Here is a 24,365-nt window from a genome sequence, read left to right on the forward strand (position 1 = left end):
GCCAAAGCTGTTCCCTCAACTCTGTATGTATTTACTCCAGCTTGCTCTGAAGCCCAGCATGCCTCATGGATGAAACCATATCTGTCATTAACAGCAGCACCCTGCCCCATTCTCCTGCTGCCTGTGGAAACACCATCCATCGTAAAGCCCTATGCCAAACTCACCTCATCGAGGGTGCTGCTGGATTCTCTGGCTATTCTAAAACATTATAGCCATTAAGTGGTAACTTTGTCCTCCTTAGATTGTAGTCACTTATTTATACACTTTGCTTGATCACCTGCCATGAGAATAAGGACTCTTGTTTTTCCAAGTGATGCCCTGTGTTTGTCTCATCTTGGCTATTCCTAATTAATGCCCTGATACTTTGGTCTGCCTCATCTTTTGGTGAAAAGCAATGAAAGGGCACTGGGTTAGTATAGAAGAGTCCTCACCCTGATTAAAGGTGGTGGCTTGAGTGTTTCATGATGTCTTAGTTGGTGCAGCTGCCATAAGAAATACCATAGATAAGGGGCTTAAACAACAGACATTTATTCCTCACCTTCTGGATGCTGGGATGTCTGAGATCAAAGCACTGACAGATCTGGAATCTGGTGGGAGCCTGCTTCTTGGTTTACAGACGGCCACCTTCTCATTGTTTCCTCACATGGTAGAGAGCACAAAAGAGAAAAATCCTGTGTCTCCTACTCTTTTTATAAGGGCATTAATGCCACTCATGATGAATGTACCCTCATGACTTACTGTTTCTCGGAGGCCTGACTCCAATACCATCACTTTGGTGATTAGGTCTCAACATATGAGTTTGGGGTGTGGGGAGAAGTAAGGACTTCCAGTTCATTGTACATGATTTCCAGGCACTTAGATGTAAATCTGGGGTGTCAGTATTCCCTGGAAAACCACATGGGGGGAGACTACCCATCAAGTCATGTGTTCAAGGTTATGTGAGTGCAGAAAACATTTAGCACACACCTTACTCTGCATTCTGTGCCTTACTGGGCCCTGTGAATACAGAAACACACTGCACATGGTCTCACCGTTACTATAGGACACAGATAACTCTCACTATGATACTGTATGTGCAAAAATAGACTATATCTGGGGTTATGGTTGGAGCAGAGAGAGGAGCATTTAGTCCAACCTGGAAGTTTGGGAATGCATTCTGGAAGAAGTGACACCAGAATTGAGGTTTCCCAGGATGATTAAAAGTTAAACAGAGAAAGAAAAGTGATGGGGGCACTGTGAAAAGAAATGTGCCCAGCTTCCTCTGGGTTGAATTGTGTTTTCCCCAAAAAGAGATGTTGGAGGCACAGATAGGATCTGTGCCTCCCACCACCTGGCTGACTTGCCCTAATTTTGGCATATCCCTTTTGGACTCTATCTTGCCTAGGGCCCCTCCCTGGCCTCTATTGTTGTTGGGTTTTCTTTGTTTGTTTTACCCCATTTCCTTCCTGCAGCCTCATCTCTCTTCCTAGCCCCCCTCCAGCATTCTGCATGGAATGGTGCAGGCTGAGTGCCTGGGGTGAAGTCACTGAACAGAGCTGAAGAATTGATAAGATACTATCATGGATCAGAGTCAGAATTCAGTCATTCCTAATCCGAGTTCCTTCCTCATTACCATTTTTGTTATCTACTCACATACACAGCAGTGGAAAGTACTTAGCACCTTGTACAAAATATTCTGATGGAGAATATTCAGCTTTTAAGCTTATGCCCTGGGACCAGGTCCTGTTCTTGAGAAAGATGATGAATTCAGGATGCTGTTATCTATGGATCATTTTAATATGATCTTTTTTATTAACTTTAGAAAGCTGGAAATGAATAAACAAACATGTCTGTTCCTACTTAGAGCTGGATGAGCTACTTTGAGCTCTGTAAAACAGCCCATCAGCTATTCTTCTTTTACTTTGAGGTACTTAGGAAGCAGCGAGGCATTTCTCCATCATAAAATCAAACCGCCTGACTCTGCCCACTGGGTCTGCAGGCCACAACAATAGGGACTCTGAAGGGGAGCTGCTTCTTTGCCCTAATTCTCTGCTTGACCCATCTTCACCATGCACATCAGCAATTCATTAACAGAGGACATGGTCTGTTGATAAAAAGAGCAGGTTAAAAGGTTGCCACTCATCTGAATAACTGCAGTAATGGGACTGTCCATTGTGTGTGTGTGTGCTTCACCCAGCACGGCCCATCCATCAGCTGGGATGCCTGTGGACTTTCATGATGAGAGGATATCTCTGGTGGACGAAGTGCTCTTTGTCGTCCCAGCCCCCAACGCTGGCTCACCCAGCCAGGCCCAGTTATTTCATACGCCTGATCCTAAGACTTCTTACCCTCTGTTTTCAGTCCTAAACCCACTGCTTGGTTGGCTGCTAATGTAGATCCTTCCAGTTCATCCTCAAAGCTTCAGAAGCCTCTGCCCTTCCTGCTCTGCCACCCAGAATGGGACCTCAGCTCAGATGGAAGCAGCAGCCCTCTCTGGCCATGCCCAGCTCTAGATAGGGGTTGACCAGTTGGCCACTCCCTCATGTTCATGTTTCTAGGAGTTTCCCATTACTAAGGAAATGTGATTTGAGTAGTATTTCTCATTTTTTTTTCTTTTTGGCCACAGATTTTATACATCTTTTGAAAAGCTATTTCTTTTATTTTGCTTTTTAAATGATTACTTTTCTTATTAGATGAGTAATATAGGAATATACTTTTGTGTTACATCTCCAGACCTGAATACACTCTTCCATAGATGATTTATTATGCATATATATGGATTTTCAGCTATGTTAACCTCCATTAGGGAGCCATTTAGTCACATACAATTTTTCAAATGTAAATGATTTTTAATTAAATAAAATTTGAAATTCAGCTCCTTCATTGCAGTTGCCACATTTCACATGCTTCAAGCTACATGTGGCTAGTGGTTGCTGTATTAGACAGTACAGATTATAGGACATTTCCAACATCAGAAAGTTCTATTGGACAGCACTGATCTATAGATATATATATGGCTCTATGCTTATGCAATGTTTGTCTGTTTTTATTTTATATAAATTTACCACACTTCACATACTGTGTTGTAACTTTTTTGTACTAAATAATGTGTCTTGAAGATCTTTTACTGGCACTGAATATAATACGTTCCATGTGTTTTTAGCACCCACTATTTCTATATCAATGGAGTTTAGATTGTTCCATTTTGATTTTATTTTGTTTGCTATTACAAATAATGTTACAATGAACATTCCTGTACCTGCCTTTTCATGAAGCTAAGTGATTATTTTTCTAGGAGAGTTAACAAGAAGTAGAATTTCTAAGTCACAGAGTTTGTCCATTTTTAGTTATTACAAGTTACTAAAAATTGCCTTTCTAGCAGCTATATCAATGTGTAGTCCCACTAAACCTATTACCCTGCTATCACCAATTTTATCAAACTTTGAAAATTTCACTATGGTCATGGTTTTTAAGTGACATCATTGCTACTTTAAATGAACACCTCCAGATAAGAAATTAACTATCAGTGAGTACAAACTACTGGCAATTCATATTTCCTTGACTGTAAACAGCCACTTCGAATATTTTGATGATTTTTCTTTTTATGTTTGTCTTTTATTGAATAAAGGAGATCTTCATATATTTAGGATATTGGTCTTATATCTATTATATGTGGTATTAATATGTACTTACAACTTTAACTTTTTAAAGTAATGTCTATACTTTTTTAATGTTTTTAAAATGTTTTTGATTTTACAGTTTTAAATGTTGATTTAATCATATTTATCAGTCTTTATGAGTTTAGCATGTATTTTTCATTTTAGGCCTTTCCTATTCCTAAGTCATAAAAATCCTCTCTTCTAATATTTATTTTAGCTTTTCAAATTTTTTTTTTTAATTCTATAACCCATCTGGAACTCATTTTTATGAGTAGTATGTAAGGTAGAGATCTAACTTTTCCCCACATTTATAGCTAAAAGTTTCCACGCAGTTATATTAGACAGCCCACTCCTCTCCATTGACTTAAACAGTACTGTTATCCTGTGTTATCTACCCACATAAGTGTGAAAATGCCTATACTTTCTATTCCTTGATATGTCTGTCTATTCTTGCATATCGTTTTACAGTCCTTGCCTTTATATTAAATGATAATAGGCAATAAGGAAAATGGTTACTTATTTTCCTTCTTCAAATTGTCTCAGACATAAGAATCAGAATTAGAATTTCACATTCCATTAAAAATATTGAACTATTCTAATGAGTATTGAATTGAAAGGATAGATTTCTTAAGGAGGCATAGATATATTTATAGTATTGAGTTTTTCCATCAGTGAAAATCATTTATCTCTTCATGTATTTAGGTTTATTTATGTGCAGATATAATTTCATTTATGAAGAATTATATCCATAAAGATCTGATATTTCTTGCTAGAGCTATTCCTGGCTGTTGTATACATTTTGTTGTTACTGGAAATTAATTATATTTAAATGGTATATTTGTAAATTGATGACTACAGACATATTGAAATACCACAAATGCATGTTTTTTTCTATTAGATAGTGAACATAAGTGGGTCATTAGGACTGATGGCAAGTGTGGCCCATCAGATTTTACCCATTAGTTCTAAATCTTTGTAATCTAGCTGGGGGCATGGGACCATAAGGAGGTCATTGGTTTACATAAATATTATACCTTGAAGGTGCCCCATTCTCACAATGAATTGTGTCCAAACTTAAGTCTCAGCTACGTTTCTAAGGGTTATTTCTCTGCTCACCATGAAAATGGTTTCTGCAGGATGGGGTGTGTGAAAGGACCCACTTCACTGTAAAGTGAGTTGCTTATCTGAAGTGATGTACAGAATTCCATGTAGATGGATCTAACACTGTAAGCCTCAGATAGTGATGATGACCAAGACCCTGGAGGCAGAAAAGTCAAACCAATACTCAGAATATATGTCAATCATGGTCAGGATGATGCTTTGCCCGTTCCAGTGTAGGGAAGCCTGATATAATCAACTTGCTACCACGCAGCTACACGGTCTTCTTAATGGAGGGTTCTGGTGCCACACTGTGGGTTCGGCGTTAGTCTGTTACTGGCAGCTTGGCATTAGCTAGATCAGCCCTGGTAAATAGGAGCCCATGCTTTGCGGTCGATTCCTCCAGAACCTCCATCCTTGCTACCATAACCACTCTGCTCATATATCCATTGTGCCAGCACTATGGTTGCTAAACACATAAGCTGTTTGATCTCAGCTGGCTGAGTCATTTTCACTACATGGCTGTTTGTGCCTTTTCCATTGTGAGTGCTATCAGTGTGCAGTAACATGTGACAGAAGACCTCACACTTTCCTTTTCCATGGTTCCACCCATGTGCATGTTCCCCCACACCTTCTTATTTCAAAATTTTCAAGCTTTCTCTGTCTAGGCCCTTGAATAACAAGCCAAGAAAGTTGACATGCTCATGAGTTTATCTCTACCTAGGATGATTGCTCTTTCTATGCATAATGTGCAACAAGGTTTACTGTCCCAAACTCTGCCCATTTGGAGGGTTTTCCCTCACCATTGTCTTTCAGGGCTACTTTGAGAGGAGCAGTGATACAGCACCAGTCCATTTGGGGTTTTAACAAACATATCAAGCTGGCCTGTCTGTGAACCAGCTTTATTTCTTCCTCTGTTGTTAGTCATAAGTGACCTTCCTCCAAGCAGCCATGCATGTGAGCTAAGAGAGTGGCACCAAGGCACAAGCCGTAGATGACACAGAGGTCTGTAACCTCTGGTCATGCTGCCAACATGTGCTTTCTGGCTCTACTCATGTTCAATCCCATATGTGTTGCTGCATCTTACAGTGAATTGCCACTTTGGTGACTCTGCCACACGGTAACTTGAAATTCCATGGTCAGATACTCCTCCTCAACCTGGGCCCAGAAGTAAACCCAAAGCTGTGTTTTGTACACAGTTGTTTCTTTGCTAAAGATGGCAGAGCTTTGCTCCAGACTGCCACAGTCTCCTTTGTGACTCTCCAGTTGGGGCTTTCCATGAAATCCACATGGCATCTTTTCCCACTAAAGATACTTCTGGTACAGAAGGCACTACTGAGTTGCATGACCCAAGGAGAAAAAAATGCATGTTACAGAAACATTTATTGTCCTGGATCCCTTCAAAGGTGGAAAGCTTTTATGCCACCAATAAGTGGATTGGAGCAGTATTTCAAATGTGCTACAAGCTGTGGAATCCATAGACCTAACAAGCATTATGCTTCTTTCTTGTTTGTGAGAGGTTCAAAGTGCATTAACTTATCCTTTACTTTGGAGGACATGTTCTGGCATACCCTAGGCCATGAGACCCCTACACACTTCATTGATATTTACTGAATTTTCTCAGGGCTTATCTCTCATCCTCTGGAATTTTTATATCTCACTAAAGCCTACAATGTAATTGTCACTTCCTGCTTATCAGTTTATTAAGATGATGTCATTGATATAACATGATGCTCCTATCCAGACTGGCTAGGTGTCTCTGGAATGTACTATCATAGAGGGTGAGAGAGTCAACCTAGCCCTGGAGTGAGACCATAAATATACACTATTTTCTTTCCCATGTGGATGTGAGCAAATTTAATGTACCTGTTGGCATTTGTATGTCTTTTTTTGGGGAAAAAAAGTCTACTCAAATACTCTATCCATTTTTAATTTTTTTTTTTGCTGTTAAGCTGTATGAGTAATTTATATATTTTTGTTATAAACCCCTTATCAGATATACAATTTGCAAATATTTTCTCTTTTTCCATAGATTTTATTGCTGTTCATAGTAGTCTCTCATAATCCTTTTTTTCTGTTGCATCAGTTGTAATGTCTCCTCTTTCATTTATAATTTTACTTATTTGGTTCCTTCTATCTTGTTTTCTCTTGGTTAGTTTAGCCTAAAGTTTGTCAACTTTATCTTTTCAAAGAACCAATTCTTAGGTTCTTTTTTTAATGTTTTCTATTGTACTTCCATTTACATTTTAAACTATTTAAAAATTTTTCTTCTTCGATCCATTGGTTGTTCTGGATTGTCTTGTTTAATTTCCACATATTTGTGATTTTTTCCGCTTTCTGCCTGTTACTGATTTTTAGTATCATACCACTATGAGAAAAGATACTTGATGTGATTTCAATCTTAAATTAGCTAATATATTTTTGTGACCTATTATATAATTTATCCCAAGGAATGTTCCATAAGCTTGTGAAGAATGTGTGTTCTGCTGCTGTTAGATGGAATTTTCTGTATATGTCTTTTAGGTCCATTTGGTTTAAAGTATGGTTCAATTACAATGTTTCCTTGTTGATTTTCTGTCTGGACAGTATATCCATACTGAAAGTGGAGTATTGATGCCCCTACTATTATTGTATTGTTGTCTGTTTCTCCCTCCATATATGTTAGTATTTGCATAATATATTTAGGTGCTCTAATGTTGAATGGAAATATATTTATGATTATTTTATCTTCTTGATAAATTGACCCCCTTATCATTATATAATAATCTTGTTTGTATCTTGTTATCATTTTTGGCTAAGACCCTACATTGTTGGATATAACTATAGCCACTCCTGCTTTCTTTTGGTTTCCATTTGCATAAAATATCTTTTCCCATCCCTTCACTTTGAGTGTATGTGTGTCTTTAATGCTGATGTGAGTCTCTTATATGCAGCATATAGTTGGGTCTTATTTTCCTTTAATCCATCCAGAGTCTGTATCTTTTGACTGGGAAATTCAATTTGTTTACATTTAGTGTAATTATCAATACCATGGACTTAAACTAATGCCATCTCAGTAATTTTTTCCTAACTCATTTGTAGTTCCCTTGTTCCTTTCTTTCTCTCTTTCTGCCTTCCTTTGTGAAGTGATAACTTTCTGTAGTGCTGTGCTTTGATTCCCTTCTCTTTATCTCTTGTGAATCTACTGTAGCAATCACAGCTTTTAGTATTTTTGTTCCTTAACCCTTATACTAGGGTTAAGTAGTTAACGTACCACCATATTATTGTTTTAGAGTATTCTGAATCTAATATATACTTAGCTTTACCAGTGTGCTATATATTTTCAAGTGTTTTCATGTTACTAATTAGTGTCCATCCTATTTTTATTTTTTACCTTGAAAAACTTCTTTCAGCATTTTTTTGTAAAGCAGGTTTAGCAGTGATGAATTCCCTCAGCTTTTGTTGATTAGGGAAAGTCTTTATCTCACCTTCATTTCTAAAGGGCAACTTTGCTGTGTAAAGTGTTTTGGTTGGCAGGTTTTTTGTTTGTTTGTTTGTTTGTTTGTTTTCAGCATTTTAAATGTATGATCCCATTTTCTCCTGGCCTGCAAGTTCTGCTGAGAAATCTGCTGATAGCCTTATGGTGGTTTCCTTGTATAAGATAATCATTTTTTTTTAATTCCCCCTTCTGCCTTTGAAATCCCCTCTTTGTCTTTGATTTTAAACAGTTTTATTATAATGTGTCTTTGAAAAGGTAAATTTGGTTACAGGGGCAGGGGAAGAGGTGGGAAGGGATAAATTGGGAGTTTGAGATTTGCAGATACTAACTACTAAATATAAAATAGATAAACAAGTTTATACTGTATAGCACAGGGAACTATATTCAATATCTTGTAGTAACTTATGGTGAAAAAGAATATGAAATGAATATATATATGTTCATGTATGACTGAAGCATTATGCTGTACACTAGAAATTGACACAACATTGTAAACTGACCATACTTCAATAAAAATACATATATAGAAAAAATAAAAATAATAATTTTGGATTGAAATTTTGGGGTTATCTACTAACTTCATTAACTTAGATTTCCAAATGTCTCCCCAGGTTTGAAAAGTTCTCAGCTTTTATTTCTTTCTTTTTTAATTGAATGAAAGATTCTTTAAATTTTATAGTGCTTTACAGTTTTCAAGTTTCACACACATGATATCATATAAACGTATAATAAGCCATTTTTCACCCTACCCTTATATTGCCCCTCCCTTCTTTCCTCTCCCCACTGGTAGCCAACCACTAGTTTTTTCTCTATATCTGTGTCTGCTTCTTTGTTGTTTTATTCACTAGTTTGTTGTATTTTTTTAGATTCTAAATATAAGTGATATTATATGTCATTTGTCTTTCTCTGTCTAGCTTATTTCACTTAGCAAAAGACCCTCCAGGTCCATTTTGTCATTTGTATTCTTTTTGATGATAACCATTCTGACAAGTATGATATTGTGGTTTTAATTTGCATTTCTCTGGTGATTCCACATGATTTTTTCATGTGACTGTTTGCCATCTGCATTTCCTCTTTGGAAAAAAAAATAGTCTATTCAGATCTTCTGCCCAATTTTTAAAGTTTTGTTGTTGTTGTTGAGTTGTCTGAGTTGTTTATATATGTTGGATATTAACTCCTTATCAGTCATATCATTTGCAAATAGCTTTCTCCAATCAGTAGGTTGTCTTTTCATTTTGTCAATGGTCGATGGTCTCCTTTGTTGTGCAAAAGCCTTTAAGCTTAATTAGGTCCCAATTTTTTATTTTTGCTTTGTTTCCTTTACTTTAGGTGACACATCCAAAAAAAAATATATATATATATTGCTGCCGCTTATGTCAAAGAGTATTCTGCTTATGTTTTCCTCTAAGAGTTTTATACTATCCATTCTTGCATTTAGGTCTTTAATCCATTTTGAGTTTATTTTTGTATAGGGTGTTAGAGAATGTTTGAATTTTGTTATTTTACATGTGGCTGTCTGATTTTTCCTAGCACCACTTATTGAAGAAACAGTCTTTTCTCCATTGTATATATTTCTCCCCTCTGTCAGAGATTAATTGACTGTAAGTGTGAGGGTTTATTTCTGGGCTCTCTACTCTGTTCCATTGATCTATGTGTCTGTTTTTGTGCCAGCATCGTGCTGTTTTGTTTACTGTAGTTTTGTAGTATAGCCTGAAGTCAGCAAATATGATTCCTCTAGCTCTTGTTCTTCTTTCTCAAGATTGTTTTGGCTATTCAGAGCCTTTTGTGTTTCCATACAAATTTTAAAATTATTTCATCTAGTTTTGTGAAAAAATGCCATTGGTATTTTGATAAGGAATACATTGAATCTATAGATTGCTTTGGGAAATATGGACATTTTTAACAACACTGATTCTTCCAATCCAAGAATACAGTATATCTTTCCATCTGTTTGCATCATCTTCAATTTCTTTCATCAGTGTCTTACAGTTTTCCAAGTACATATCTTTTACTTCCTAGGTAGGTTTATTTCTAGGTATTTTATTCTTTTTGATGCAATGGTAAATGGGATTGTTTCCATAATTTTTCTTTCTGATAGTCTGTTGTTAGTGTATAGAAATGCAATACATGTCTGTATATTAATTCTGTAACCTGAAGTTTTTCCAAATTCATTGATGAGCTTTAGTAGATTTCTGGTGGCATCTTTAGGTTTTTCATGTATGGTATCATGTCTTCACCAAACAATGAGTTTTACTTCTCCCTTTCCAATTTCAGCCATTATTTCTTTAAATAAAGATTCTTACCCTTGTTCCCTCTCTTCTCCTTCTGGGACTCTAATGATGCCTACATTGTTTATCTTGATAGTGTCCCAATAGTCCTGTAGGCTTTCCTTATTCCTTTAATTCTTTTTTTTCTTTATTTCCCTCTTAAATTTTCTTCTTGTTCCACTTCAATTGACCTATCTTATAACTTGCTGATTCTTTCTTCTGCTTGGTCAACTCTGCTGTTGAAGCTCTCTATTGAATTATTTAGTTCAGTGATTTTATTCTCCAGCCACAAAATGTTTTATGCTTTCTATCTCTTTTTTAAACTTCTTATTTTATTCTTGTGTTGCTTTTCTGATATCATTAAAGTATTTTCCTACATTTTCTTGTAGTTCTCTGAGAATTTTTAGAGCAATTATTTTGAATTCTCTGTTGGGCAGTTCCAGGATCTCCATTTCTTTGGGGCCAGTTACTGGAGGTTTTCCTTTAGTAAAATCATGTTCTCTGATTCTTCACAATCTCTATAGCCTTATGTAGGTATCTGCATATTTGTAGAAACAGTAACTTCCTCTAGATTTAATGGACTGGTGTTAATGAAGGAAGACTTTTGTGTGTGGGTGTGGTATGCTGGAGTGTGCTGTGGCCCCAGATTTAGTGATGCAGAGCATCAAATGCAAGAACCTGTGATGGCATCAGGTCCAAGGTGGGATGTGATATCTCTTTGCTCCAGGACACTGGGGTCCACAGCAATGATAACTGTAAGGGCCTTGTCAAGCACTGGGAGAGGAGGGGCTTGTCAGTGACTGTAGATACTGTTGGAATTCTCAGCAGCACCTGCAGATCCAGTGGCTAGGGACCAGGGCAGGCATCAGTGGTGGCTGGAGCTGGTAGTCTGCATATGCTGAGCTGTGGGGGCCAGCTGCAGAGGCTTATGTAGGGACAATGGCCAGTTTACAGACACTTAGTGGTTTGAGCCAGGGCAGGCAGCAAGGATTAGGGACAACTTAGGACTTGCTGGCAACCATGGGGTCGCTGGCTGTTAGTGTGCTCTCCCATGGATGCATAATCTTCCCCTGGCATGTGCACTGCAGTGAAGGCCAGTGACAGGTATCAGGTTAGGTGTGTGCAGGTGCACATCTGGAGGGGCTAGCTACAGATGAATGCAGTGGTGCCCACCAGTAACAGGAGACAGGGCCTGATCCATGCCCACAGTCAGTTGTAGGGGCTATGGCAGTAGGCATGCTCTCCCATGGCTGCACACTCTGTCCTCGCCAGGTGTTTGTACTGCCAATAGTGGGGATCAGGCTGGCAATATGCAAGTACACAGCTGGGGAGGTTGGCTCCAAGTGCACACACAGCAGGAGGAGTGTCTAGGGTGGCATCTTGCACTCAAGGAGCTGCAGAGGCCTGAGTTCACTGCCAGTGTAGTTTTCAGGCTCTGGTCAGGGCAGGGGAGGTTCAGGCAGCAGGCAGCTGGCATCAGTGAACAGGCATACCTGTAGGGAGGAGGCTGGTGAAATCTGCAGGAGTTCTGCAGCAGCTGTGCTGACCATTGGTTTCATCAGTGGTAAAGTCTGCTGAACTCGTCTGTGAACCAGGTCACTGTAAACTGTAGTTGCTCCCTGTGAATGGCTGCTGAATACCTTTCTGCTTTTCTTCCTTGTTTCTAGCCATCTCTATATTTCTCAGCATTCCCAGTCAGGACACGGTGAAACTGAAGAGAGAACTTCGTGCCCTGAAAGGCTGGAAGAGCTGTTTGTTTACCTACTCTTCCTTTCTCAGTGAGGTGAATGCTTTCCAGCTGAGAAGTTCTGTCTTGGTATTAACAGTGCCAGCTTGGGTGATAGAATGGTGCAGGTAAAATAAAGCTGTCTTCCTTGTCTTCTTCTGCAATTTTTTCAAGCTTTTTGGTTCCACCATATTGCAAAAATTTCTTAGATGGACTCCAGAGCTCTCTGAGAACTGTTTTTGTTCATGAATAGCTGTCTAATTGTTATTTGTTGGGGTACAGGGAGGCTGGAGGTTCCTATGTTGTCAGTTTTGGTGATGTCCTCTCTGCCATTCCCTTTATTAAATGAATCATTTGTGCTCAGTAGCACCCGTCCAACTTCTCAGGACTAATAGTTATCATTGCTATCACACTTCTTAAATGCCAGAGATATTGTGCTCACTGTTGCATCACCTTCAACTGGCATCACATCCCAGTTCACCATAAGTGGGGACTTTAATAATTGCTTCAATATAGCCTTCCTGGGACTGTCGACACCTCACTACCACCTCATTGCCAGCCAGCCTGTGAATGAACCGGCTTCCACATCCTGCTGTGGGGTCTCATTTCTAGAACCACTCACAGTTCCAACAATATCAGGTTGGATTCCCAGGAAACAGACTCTGAGATGAGGTCTGCATGCAAAACATTCACTGAGAATGGTTCTCAGGATGGACACTTGCAATAAAATGAAGAAAGCAGAAATGTGAGAAGGAGAGGCTAGAACTCACGGCACTTGCACCTGAGGCTGTATCCTTCCCTGTGGGCGCTCCAGAGCTGAGATGGCCCTTCAGAGTTCCCCCAAATGTAGGCAAGGCAGCAGGTCTTTGAACCTCCACAGAGGCCTGTCATTAGCCGTGGTCTGCCTCACTGAGAGGGCAAAGGCAATTCCCAGTGAGGGAGTGCAATGCAGGCTCCTGGGACAGCAGAGTGACATTAGGGGAAAAGCTGATGGGATTCAAATAAGTTCTGCACACTAATTAGTAGTATTATATGAGAATTTGCTTCTTAGTTTTGATCAATGTTCTATGGTTATGTAGGATGTTAACACAGAGGAAGCTGGATAAAGAGTAAGGAAAGTGGACAATTTTCAACTCTCTGTATGCCTAAAATTATTTCAACATAAAAATAATGATAAAATAAATTGAAAAGAGAAATGAATAAATGAGAGAATGCTATAATGGGTTTACATGCATGATGAGAGAAGATATAATAGAAAATATCTTCTCCAAGAAAATGGGCATACATAAGGAGTCAAATGTGACAATGCAGTAAATAATGTAGTCCTCAAAGATAATAATAGAGTAGTTTTAGTGGTTCAGGGATGCTTAAATCCAACCTTTATAGAGTTGTGAAATGAAAGGAGGTCTCCTTGGGAGCACCAGATAAAGGAAGAGGAGAAGTAATAGGGTTAAATGGAATATTGTGCACATTCTTGAATTCTACAAGATAGTCTAAATGCAGGAAATGATGAAGAAACTTAATGATGGATACAAAGTATGCAATTTTAACATCTGTCTTTAAAATTCATTTCTTTTTTTTTTTGTAAACTTTATTTTTATTGAAGTACAGTCAGGTACAATTGTGTCAATTTCTGGTGTACAGAACAATGTCCCTGTCATGATATACATACATTTGTTTTCATATTATTTTTCATTAAAAGTTGTTACAAGGTATTGAATATAGTCCCCTGTGCTCTGCAGAAGAAATTTGGTGGTTTTTAATCTATTTTTATATATTGTGGCTAACATTTGTAAATATTAAACTCCAAATTTATCCTTACCCACTCCCATTCCCCCAGTAACCATAAGATTGTTTACTATGTCCGCGAGTCTGTTTCTCTTTTCTAGATGAGTTCACTAAAGTCATCTTTTCTTCTTTTATTTTATATTTCACATATAAGTGATCTCATATGGTATTTTTCTTTCTCTTTCTGGCTTACTTCACTAAAAATATTGATCTCTAGGTCCATCCATGTTGCTGAAAATGGAATTATTTTACTCTTTTTTTATGGCTGAGTAGTATTCCACTGTATAATTATACCACAACTTCTTTATGCAGTCATCTGTTGATGGACATTTAGGTTGTTCCCATGTCTTGGTTATTGTATACAGTGCTGCTGTGAACATTGGGGTGTTTGGTGGGGAATTTCCTGATGTGATGTAGGTCTTATAAAGGAACAGAAATCAAAAAGAAATTTGGATTTCCTCCACATAAGTTTGATATGAACATTCTGTACTTAATCTGTGTTTTCTTAAAGTTCTCCCACTAAGCCAATTATAATAATAGCTTAATAATAAGTGTTACAATAATAGCTAACCTTTACTGAGATTTTGCTCTGTGTCAGGACTGTGCTAAATATCTTAAATGCATTATTGGGAGAAATTAAGGAAGCTTCCAAATGAAAAAGATAGGGCAGAATAAACAATTACCTCTGGACCATGTGACTTTATAAAGAGAAAAGGCATTTCTGTAGCCTCTCTGATGAGTGGGAGATTGGAATAAGAACCCCATTAGAAATCACAAATCACATCTAGTAACAAGAGACCTTCATGAGACCCATGTCCTCTGGAAGACTGATTTATTTCCCTTTATTAAATGCAGCTTTCCCTTCTGGAGAAACTGTGTAGAGAATTGCACACATGGAATTTGTTTTTCTTGTCTCCTATTACACAAAATACCTTAGGAAAACAGCCAGATTTTCTGATACGGGAGGGTACATATAAGATACTACCTGGATTCTGAGTTAGGTGGTGCACTTGAAATTCACTCTGAGGGGTTCTAGGTGCATTTCTAAAAACAGACTCAGACTTCAGAGCAGTAAAAACATAGGCACAGGAGTAAATGGTGCACAAGGTAAGTAGCAGGATGAATTTTATCAATACTAGTTAATGTATCTCTTGAGCCATGCTAGGTAAAACAATGACTTGGTATATATAATTCTGGAATTATATTTCCATCTTGCTCCATTCCTTCAAACTAAAAAAGAGCTTCCAACTCCTGGAGAGAGGCGAATAGAGAAGAAATTTCATACAACCCATATCACATTGCTGCTAATAGGCTGAGGAAAGCAAGAAAGGGTCTCTCTTCCTTGAAGGAAGAACATTTCAGAAGAGCCACTGACCTGCCTTGGGGTAAAGGCAGACTGAAAGATAGTTGTGTGCTGGGAGTTTCGGAATCCAAAAAGGAAATAGATTAGATAGAGCACAACTCCACAGCAAATAGAGAGATAGCTTTTACATGAGTATTGATAAACAGAGCACATGGGAGATCCACCTGAACCAAGGAATTACACCTGGTTCCATCTCACCTTTCTTAGATTTCTGCCCAAGACCACCACAAGAAATTGCCACAATTTAAGGGGCTTAAAGCAACACAAATGTGTCATTTTGCAACTCTATAGGTTGGAAGTCTGACATGGGCCTCACTGAGCTAAAATCAAGGTGTCAGCAGGACTGTAGTCCTTCTGGAGGCTCTAAAGAAAGATCCATTTCCTTGCTTGGATCCATTTTCCAGGTTTTGGAGGATGCCCTTGGCTAGTGGCCCCTTCCTTTATCTTCAAGGCTTATAAGGTTTCACTTTTTTTTTTTAACATTTTTTATTGATTTATAATTATTTTACAATGTTGTGTCAAATTCCAGTGTTCAGCACAACTTTTCAGTCATTCATGGACATATACACATTCATTGTCACATTTTTTTCTCTGTGAGTTATCGTAACATTTTGTGTATATTTCCCTGTGCTATACAGTGTAATCTTGTTTATCTATTCTACAATTTTGAAATTTTGAACCTATTCCCCTGATACTACCCCTAGCATCGCATTTCTTTTTCTTACCACAGCCAGGAGGTTCTCCAATTTTAGGACTCCTGTGATGACTTTGGGCTTACCTAGGAAATCCAAATAATCTGCCCATCCCAAGATTCTTAATCACAGCTGGGAAGTCCCTTTTGCCATGAAGATAATATATTTGTAGGTTCCAAGAATCAGGACATGGACACTTTTGAGGACATTTTTCTGCCTACCACATCACCCAATGTGATATATCATAAGGAGTTTGTGGTGAGAGTGAAAAGTGAGATAATTACATTTTAAAAACAAATAACTCTGCGCCTTGGTTTTATTTACACCTGAACTAAAGATGTCAATTGAGTAGTCAGGGTTCATGCAATGCACACCTATGGCTGTGCATTATCTAGATCTATCTGTCTGGGGAGGGACCAGCTGAGTTTCTTCTACAAAGGGGTCATTCTTGGTGGAAAGCGGGCAGTGTAAGGCAACAGCAATGGAGATGTAATGGGTCCTGGGAAGCCAGAGAATTGCAGTCCTGGCTTCCTGCAGGGGCTGAGAGGGGTGAAGCTGGAGGGGCTGCTTAGGGCTGGAACACAGGGCTCAGAGCCCCTGGGGAGGTAGGTGCAGAATGAAGGTGAGCATCCCTGTAAGTGAGCAGCCCTTCCCAATCACCCTCCTTTCCCAACCTCCGCCCTGTCTAGGTGGCTCTCAGCTCTAATGACTCCAGCTTCTCACTTCATCCTTGTTCAGGACAGTCATCTTTCCCCAGACTCTCATGCTGTCTCCCTAGACTATTGGGAATGTAGGGAAATTTTGTTACTTCCCCAAGATCTGGTCAAACACGGGCCCAATTGGAGCTTATTTTTCTCTCTTGAAAAAAACCAGTCCAGGTTTATTGGCCCCAAAGTGTGTATTTCATACATGATTAGGACTATTTTTTTTTCCAAATTAACACCTTTTACTATAAATACAGACAACTTGATGTTCCATCCCTAAAGACTTTAGTATGAATCTTTAAACACTAAGTGCATTTTCCTACAAAGTCGAATCTACATTTTCCACTTAACAGAGTTAAAAATGACTCCTTCATACCAACTAATACCCAGACCAAATTCATATTTCCTCATTGTCCAAGAATATTTTTGGTGGGTTTGTCTCCACTGGGTTTCAATCCAGGACTGCATGCTGAAACTGATTGTGATACACCTCGACTAAGAGACCAGAATTTGTGCAGACTCTGGTTCACATAGCACTAGACTTCATGGAGATACTTTTTGGAATGTCTCAGAAACTGTACTTTAATCCTTAATTACACTCACAGCCTCAAATTTGGGACCTTAGTCTTTAAAAAAAAATACAACAATGACACAGTCCTGGTGGATTGATCACCAATGAACAATCAATTCTGAATATTTTCATTAACTCCTCTTCAAATTCTCCCACAGCATTGACATTGTGAGCAGCCACCCCTATCTATAGTGGCCAGTGTTCTGTCTGGAGTTCTTCGAACTTCCATAAAACCTCTGAAAGTGTCTATGCTTATGAGTTAAGTGCGGGTGACTTGTGGAGTCTTAAATACTTGGGATAACTTTAGAAGTACCAGCCAGCACAGGATCCTGGACTAGCCCATGGCACACCATTAAAGAGTTTAGAGGATGGGGAACCTGATGGATTTCAGGACAAGTTTGTTCCAGGGTCTAGGGCTCTGAGGATCTGAAGTAACAACTTCTCTAAGGCACTCTGAGATGAGGGTAATTTGACATGCCCATTGCAAATAAAAACATGCCCACATTGTTTTCTGTTAAGATCTTTTCTACAAGCTGATCTCCCCAAAAAAGAAGAATTCTAGGCTAGCCTGAGGAGTCATTTTGCCAGAGATAAGGTTTCTGGGTGGGAGTCAAGGCTGCTGAGAACATGCCAACCTTTGTTGCTTGGTTGAGCAGTTTCTTGTTCATGGTGCCCAGTTGGCTGCAGAGATGAAAGCTAAGAAGCATTCTGCCCATCAGCAAGGCTGGAAAACACCCGAACAGATACTGCTTAACTGAGCCAGACCACAGTAAGGGTGATTCTGTGATTGACATCTTCCACCAAAACTTCCTCCAAAGAATAGATTATGTTCCGAATCTGCAAGCCTGTCTGAGGATGGTGTTTCTGGGCCTTTGGGTAAATATTTCCATGTCCAGATCTGATTAATCTGACACAGTGGTGAGCACGGTGGGAGGCTCAATACAGGGAGACAAAGAGATCAGATCATGAAGGTGGACAGGTGAGCTTAGCATCAGAGAAGAGAACCCAGAACACCCACAGATATTGTCCACAGCTGACTTAGAACGATGGGGCCAGAACCACCTTTCCTGGCTCATCCCTGCAAAATTCCATTAGTGCCTTGGATATGGTGAACAGAAGAAGAGGAATTGAGACCACTAGCAGGCAAGCGCTGTAAGACAGCAGCTTGGAAGGGAAAGATCATGGACTGAGATGAGAAGTTGGGGCAAACTAGGTCCCTCCCACCTCTGGCCAAGAGTTTTGGGTGCAGGCCATTGATTCTCCAAAGCTATAACTTCAGAAGAATTCCACTTGTCTGCCTCCCTCCACAGGCACGCTATAAGCATCAGTCAACTCCTGGAGACTATGATGGCCATACTGCCAATCTAAATCCTCACAATGGGATGCAGTTTGAGAGACAGGGAGACATCCAAGATTCCTTTCTTGGCCTTATCCCTCTCTGTGCTTCCACTCCCAGTATGCACATGCACACACACACCACTTGTACACAATTTACCTATGTTTCCCTTCAGTGTGTATTAAGTTTGATTCTCAGATTGTTTGTAAGAGAGAAAAACACAAACATCATGTCTAGTTGTGATTGCAAAATCAACATGAGTAAATGTAGATATAAAGATAAGAGAGATGTTATACAGAGTAAGAATGTGGTCACAAGTAAATACTTTGGGCATGCAAAATGAAAAGAAAGAGTGCTAAATTTTTATTCTAATTGAATATTTGTAGCTCATTTCCAACTGGCAAAAAAAAATGCCACAAATAAAGAGATGAGAGATAAAGCATGACTCTCCATTGGAATTGAATGTCACCCACAAAATCTGTTTTTATATACTCACAAGCTATAATAGTACAGATTTCCACTTTTTGTTCTTGACATTTGGAAATTAATTGTCTACACATGCGAAGACTTGAAGTGCTTATATTTAACCGAGTAAAGTTTTTTTCTTTTCAGAACAGTCTCCACTGCTGCTTCATGTCGGGCTTTGGATTGAAAGTCTCCTCTGAGTGCCAATTAAGACCAAACACAATATTTTCAACAACTAAAGTGACAAAAATTTAAATGAAAGTACATTAAGGTCATTCTAAACTATGTTAGCCATAGTATAAATTGGTATAATCTTTCTGGAAAGTAATCTGAGATTAGCCACCAAGGGCCTTAGACTCTCCATTTCTTTTTACATAATTCTACTGCTAGGGACCTAGAAGTCTGAAAACATGCACATGTCTGGTGCTTTACATAGACATATGATTCAATACTCACCAACTTATCAAAACCCCGGGTTAGGTGTCTAGCTATTCAAAGAGAAGAATGCCCATGATATGTTGATGATAGATAAAAGTATATGTGTACATGCGAGTTTGTTTGTAAGCACCTCTCACTCATAGGCATAAGTACAATGAAAGCAAACCGGAATCGTAAACAAAATCCTACTATAACATATGTACTTAATTTGCAGATGATTTCATTTATTTTGATGGTTTCAATTATTTGAGGTCTCAGAAAATTTATTATATTTTTAATTAGAAATAATAAAGTTATTTTCATTTATGATGCACTTATTGTTGAAAATTCAGAAAATAAATGAGAACTGCAAAACTAAAATATCACCAACAGATACCAAAATAGAGGTAACATCCATGTGTACTTTCTGTTTTTCATTCCAGATTTAGATGGATTAGAAATAAACATGAATGTTCGTGCAGGTAGAGACAGATACATATATGAGAATATACACGACTTGAATTTGATTTTTTTATTTTAATTGATACATAATAATTCATCAAACTGATGTGACTGCCATTATTCAGGCAAAGTTTTTCTTATTGTTAAATATTTAACTTGTTTGCAAATATTTTGAGATTATAATAACACAGTGATGGAATATTAGTGTATGTCTCCTTGTATACTCTCTGGTTAATACTTTTGGATAAAATAGAAAAAATTGACAAGCTGAAGTGCATGTATGTTTAAATTTATATGTTTACATGCTCAATATTGCTAATTATCAGAGAAATGCAAATCAGAACTAAAGTGAAGTCTATCATTAAAAGTCCACAAACAATAAATGCTGAAGAGGGTGTGGAGAAAAGGGAACCCTCCTACACTGCTGGTGGGAATGTAGTTTGGTGCAGCCATTATGGAAAACAGCATGGAGATTCCTCATAAATCTAAAAACAGACCTACCATATGATCCAGGAATCCCACTCCTGGGCATCTATCTGGAAGAATCTCTAATTCAAAAATATACATGCACCCCAATGTTCATAGCAGTGCTATTTACAATAGCCAAGACATGGAAGCAACCAAAATGTCCATTGACAGATGACTGGATAAAGAAGTTGTCATTCTAAGTGAAGTAAGCCAGAAAGAGAAAGAAAAATACCATATGAGATCGCTCATATGTGGAATCTAAAAAACAAAAACAAAAACAAACAAACAAAAACAAAGCATAAATACAGGACAGAAATAGACTCACAGACAGAGAATACAGACTTGTGGTTACCAGAGGGGTGGAGGGTAGGTGGGATAGACTGGGATTTCAAAATTGTAGAAAAGATAAACAAGATTACACTGTATAGCACAGGGAAATATACACAAAATGTTATGATAACTCACAGAGAAAAAAATGTGACAATGAGTGTGTATATGTCCATGAATGACTGAAAAAATTGTGCTGAACACTGGAATTTGACACAACATTGTAAAATGATTATAAATCAATAAAAAATGTTTAAAAAAAAAGAAGTTGTGTTATATTTATACAATGGAATGCTACTCAGCCATAAAAAAAGAATAAAATAATGTCATTTGCAGCAACATGGATGGACCTGGAGATCATTATGCTAAGCAAGGTAAGCCAGAAAGAGAAAGAAAAACACCATATGATATCACCTATATATGGAATGTTAAAAAAGGAAGGAAGGAAGGAAGGAAAATGAAGACACTAATGAACTCATCTAAAAACAGAAATAGACTTGCAGACATACTAAAGAATCTTATGGTTACTGGGGAAAGGGGATGGGAAGAGATACATTTCGGAGTCTGAGATTTGCAAATGTTAACCACTATATATAAAAACAGATAAAGAAATTTCTTCTGTATAGCAAAGGGAACTATATTCAATATCTTGTAATAACTTTTAATGGAAAAGAATATAAAAATGAATATATGTATGTGTATGTATGACTGAAACATTATGCTGTACACCAGAAATTGACACATTGTAACTGACTATACATCAATAAAAAATAAAAATCAAAAATAAATTTAAAATAATATTCTGGAGATTGTCTTTGTCAGTTCACCTTTGGCAAAAATTTTCTCCCATTCCATAGGTTGTTTTCTTTTGTTTATGGTTTCCTTTGCAGTGCAAAATATTGTAAGTTTAATTAGGTACTGTTTGGTTATTCTTGCTTTTATTTCTATGCTTGGGTAGACTGCCCTAGGAGAACATTTTTGAGATACATGTGAGATCATGTTTTGCTTATGTTTTCTTCTAGGGGGTTTATTGTATCTTGCCTTATGTTTAGGTCTTTGATGCATTTTGAGTTGATTTTTGTGTATGGTGTAAGGGAGTGTTCTGGCTCCACTGATTTACATGCTGCTGCCCAGTTTTCCCAACACCATTTGCTGAAGAGACTGTCTTGATTCCATTGTATATTCTTGCCTCCTTTGTCGAAGATTAGTTGACCAAAAGTTTGTGGGTTCACTTCTGGGCTCTCTGTTCTGTTCCATTGGTTCATATGTCTGTTTTTCTACCAATACCATACTGTTTTGATTACTGTAGCTCTGTAGTATTATCTGAAGTCTGGGAGGGTTATTCCTCCAGCCTCCTTCTTTTTCTTCAGTAATGTTATGGCAATTCTAGGTCTATGGTGATTCCGTATAAATTTTATTATGAATTGTTCTAGTTCTGTGAAATAAGTCCTGGGTAATTTGATACGGATTGCATTAAACCTGTAGATTGCCTTGGGCAGTGTGACCATTTTAACAATATTGATTCTTCCAATCCAGGAGCATGGGATATCTTTCCATTTTTTAAATTTAATTTAATCAATGTTTTAATTTACTTTAATTTACTTAATCAATGTTTTATAGTTCTCTGTGTATAAGTTTTTCACCTCCTTAGTTAGATTTATTCCTAAGTATTTTAATACTCTGGGTGCTATTTTAAAAGGGATTGTTTCTTTACTTTCTTTTTTTGTTGATTCATCATGAAACTGAAAAAAGCTTGATCTCCAGAATATATAAGCATCTCATGGGACTTAATAACAAAAACACAAACAACCCAATCCAAAAATGGCCAGAAGACCTAAACAAGCAGTTCTCCAATGAAGACAAATAAATGATCAATAGACAAATGAAAAAATGCTCAATATCTTAATTATCAGAGAAATGTAAATCAAAACTACAATGAGGTATCACCTCACACCAGTCAGAATGGCCATCATTCAAAAGTCCATAAATGACAAATGCTGGAGAGGCTGTGGAGAAAAGGGAACCCTCCTACACTGCTAGTGGGAATGCAGTTTGGTGCAGCCACTGTGGAAAACAGTATGGAGATTCCTCAAAAGACTAAAAATAGACTTATCATATGACCCAGGAATCCCGCTTCTGGGCATATATCCAGAAGGAACCCTACTTCAAAAAGACACTTGCACCCCAATGTTCATAGCAGCACTATTTACAATAGCCAAGACATGGAAACAGCCTAAATGTCCATCAACAGACAACTGGATAAAGAAGAAGTGGTATATTTATACAATGGAATACTATTAAGCCATAAAAAGACAACATAACACCATTTGCAGCAACCTGGATGCTCCTGGAGAATGTCATTGTAAGTGATGTAAGCCAGAAAGAGAAAGAAAAATACCATATGAGATCACTCATATGTGGAACCTAAAAAAAAAAAAAAAAAAAAAACAACATAAATGCAAAACAGTAACAGACTCATAGATATAGAATACAAACTTGTGGTTGCCAGGAAAGAGGGGGGTGTGAAGGTACAGACTAGGCGTTCAAAATTTGTAGATACAGACAGGCATATGTAGAACAAATAAACAAGATTATACTGTATTGCACATGGAAATATATACAAGATCTTGTGGTAGCTCATGGTGATAAAGTATGCAACAATGAGTATATGTATGTTCATATGTAACCAAAAAATTGTGTTCTACACTAGGAATTGACACATTTTAAACTGATCGTAACTCAATAAAAAATAAATAATTTTTATATAATCATAGAGAAACATATACAAATAAATGTGAAGTGCATGCACCTTTAAATTTATATATATATAATCACGTTATTTTTCAGAAAGTTTTAAATCAATGAATGTGCCCATGTACAACATGTTGAGAATAATAACAATAGTAATTTTATAGTAAGTATAGTGTAGTAAGTTAGTTAATGCTGTGTAGTACTTACTATACGCAAGGCGCTCTTGTAAGCACTTTGTATGCTGAATTTTGTTCTGTCAAGAACCCTCTGAGGCATCATTAATCACATTATACAGATGATGATGTGGAGGCATGGAGGCATTTAGTGACATCCAGCAACCAGAGTTCAAACCCAGGTGGACCTGCTTGTATCAACGCTGTGACCATCCTGCTCTAAGACCTGCCACAGTACAGATGCTGCCCTTTCTCCTCCCTCTGTCCTCACTGTTCTTAACAATCTCTGTTGTCTTTTCTGACTTGACAAGTAAACATTTTGTTATTTTCATTTATGTTTATTTTACTATAAAATAGGCTAAATATATTTTTATATCTCTACTGGCCACTTTACAGATCTTTTCCATTTTTTGTTCCTATTAGGATCGAATAGATACTATTTTTCCTATTAGAGTAGCATCTCTATAGATTAAAAGCAATAATACTGTTTCTTGGATACTGTATTTTTTCTCTTGGTTTGTTCTTTGTTTCTAAACTGCATATATGACTTACTGCCTTCTACAGAAATTTCACTTTCTTTTTGCAGTCATATTTATCATTCTTTTCATTTGTGGTTTCTGCTCAGATAATAGTCTGTATTT

The 24,365-nt window shown here is 37.7% G+C and overlaps 2 protein-coding genes across 8 annotated transcripts in view; one reads left to right on the forward strand and one right to left on the reverse strand.

The window, feature by feature from the left end:
• Positions 1-19,378, forward strand: part of LOC141579217 (zinc finger protein 532-like) — a 75,630-nt gene extending 56,252 nt beyond the window's left edge. Inside the window, exon 11 of the transcript XR_012510386.1 lies at positions 19,274-19,378. The gene's annotated coding sequence lies outside the window, so the exon portion shown is untranslated. The remainder of the gene's footprint in view (positions 1-19,273) is intronic.
• Positions 1-24,365, reverse strand: part of LOC105075742 (uncharacterized) — a 95,188-nt gene that overhangs the window by 22,591 nt on the left and 48,232 nt on the right. For 4 of the 7 annotated variants that reach the window (XR_012510388.1, XR_012510389.1, XR_012510390.1 and 1 more), the window contains one exon: positions 1-24,365. This exon is cut by the window's left edge; it is cut by the window's right edge. The gene's annotated coding sequence lies outside the window, so the exon portion shown is untranslated. The other 3 variants (XM_074374448.1, XM_074374447.1, XM_074374446.1) reach the window with 1 other exon arrangement.

This window comes from Camelus bactrianus, chromosome 11, assembly GCF_048773025.1.
Source record: "Camelus bactrianus isolate YW-2024 breed Bactrian camel chromosome 11, ASM4877302v1, whole genome shotgun sequence".
Lineage (NCBI taxonomy): Eukaryota > Metazoa > Chordata > Mammalia > Artiodactyla > Camelidae > Camelus > Camelus bactrianus.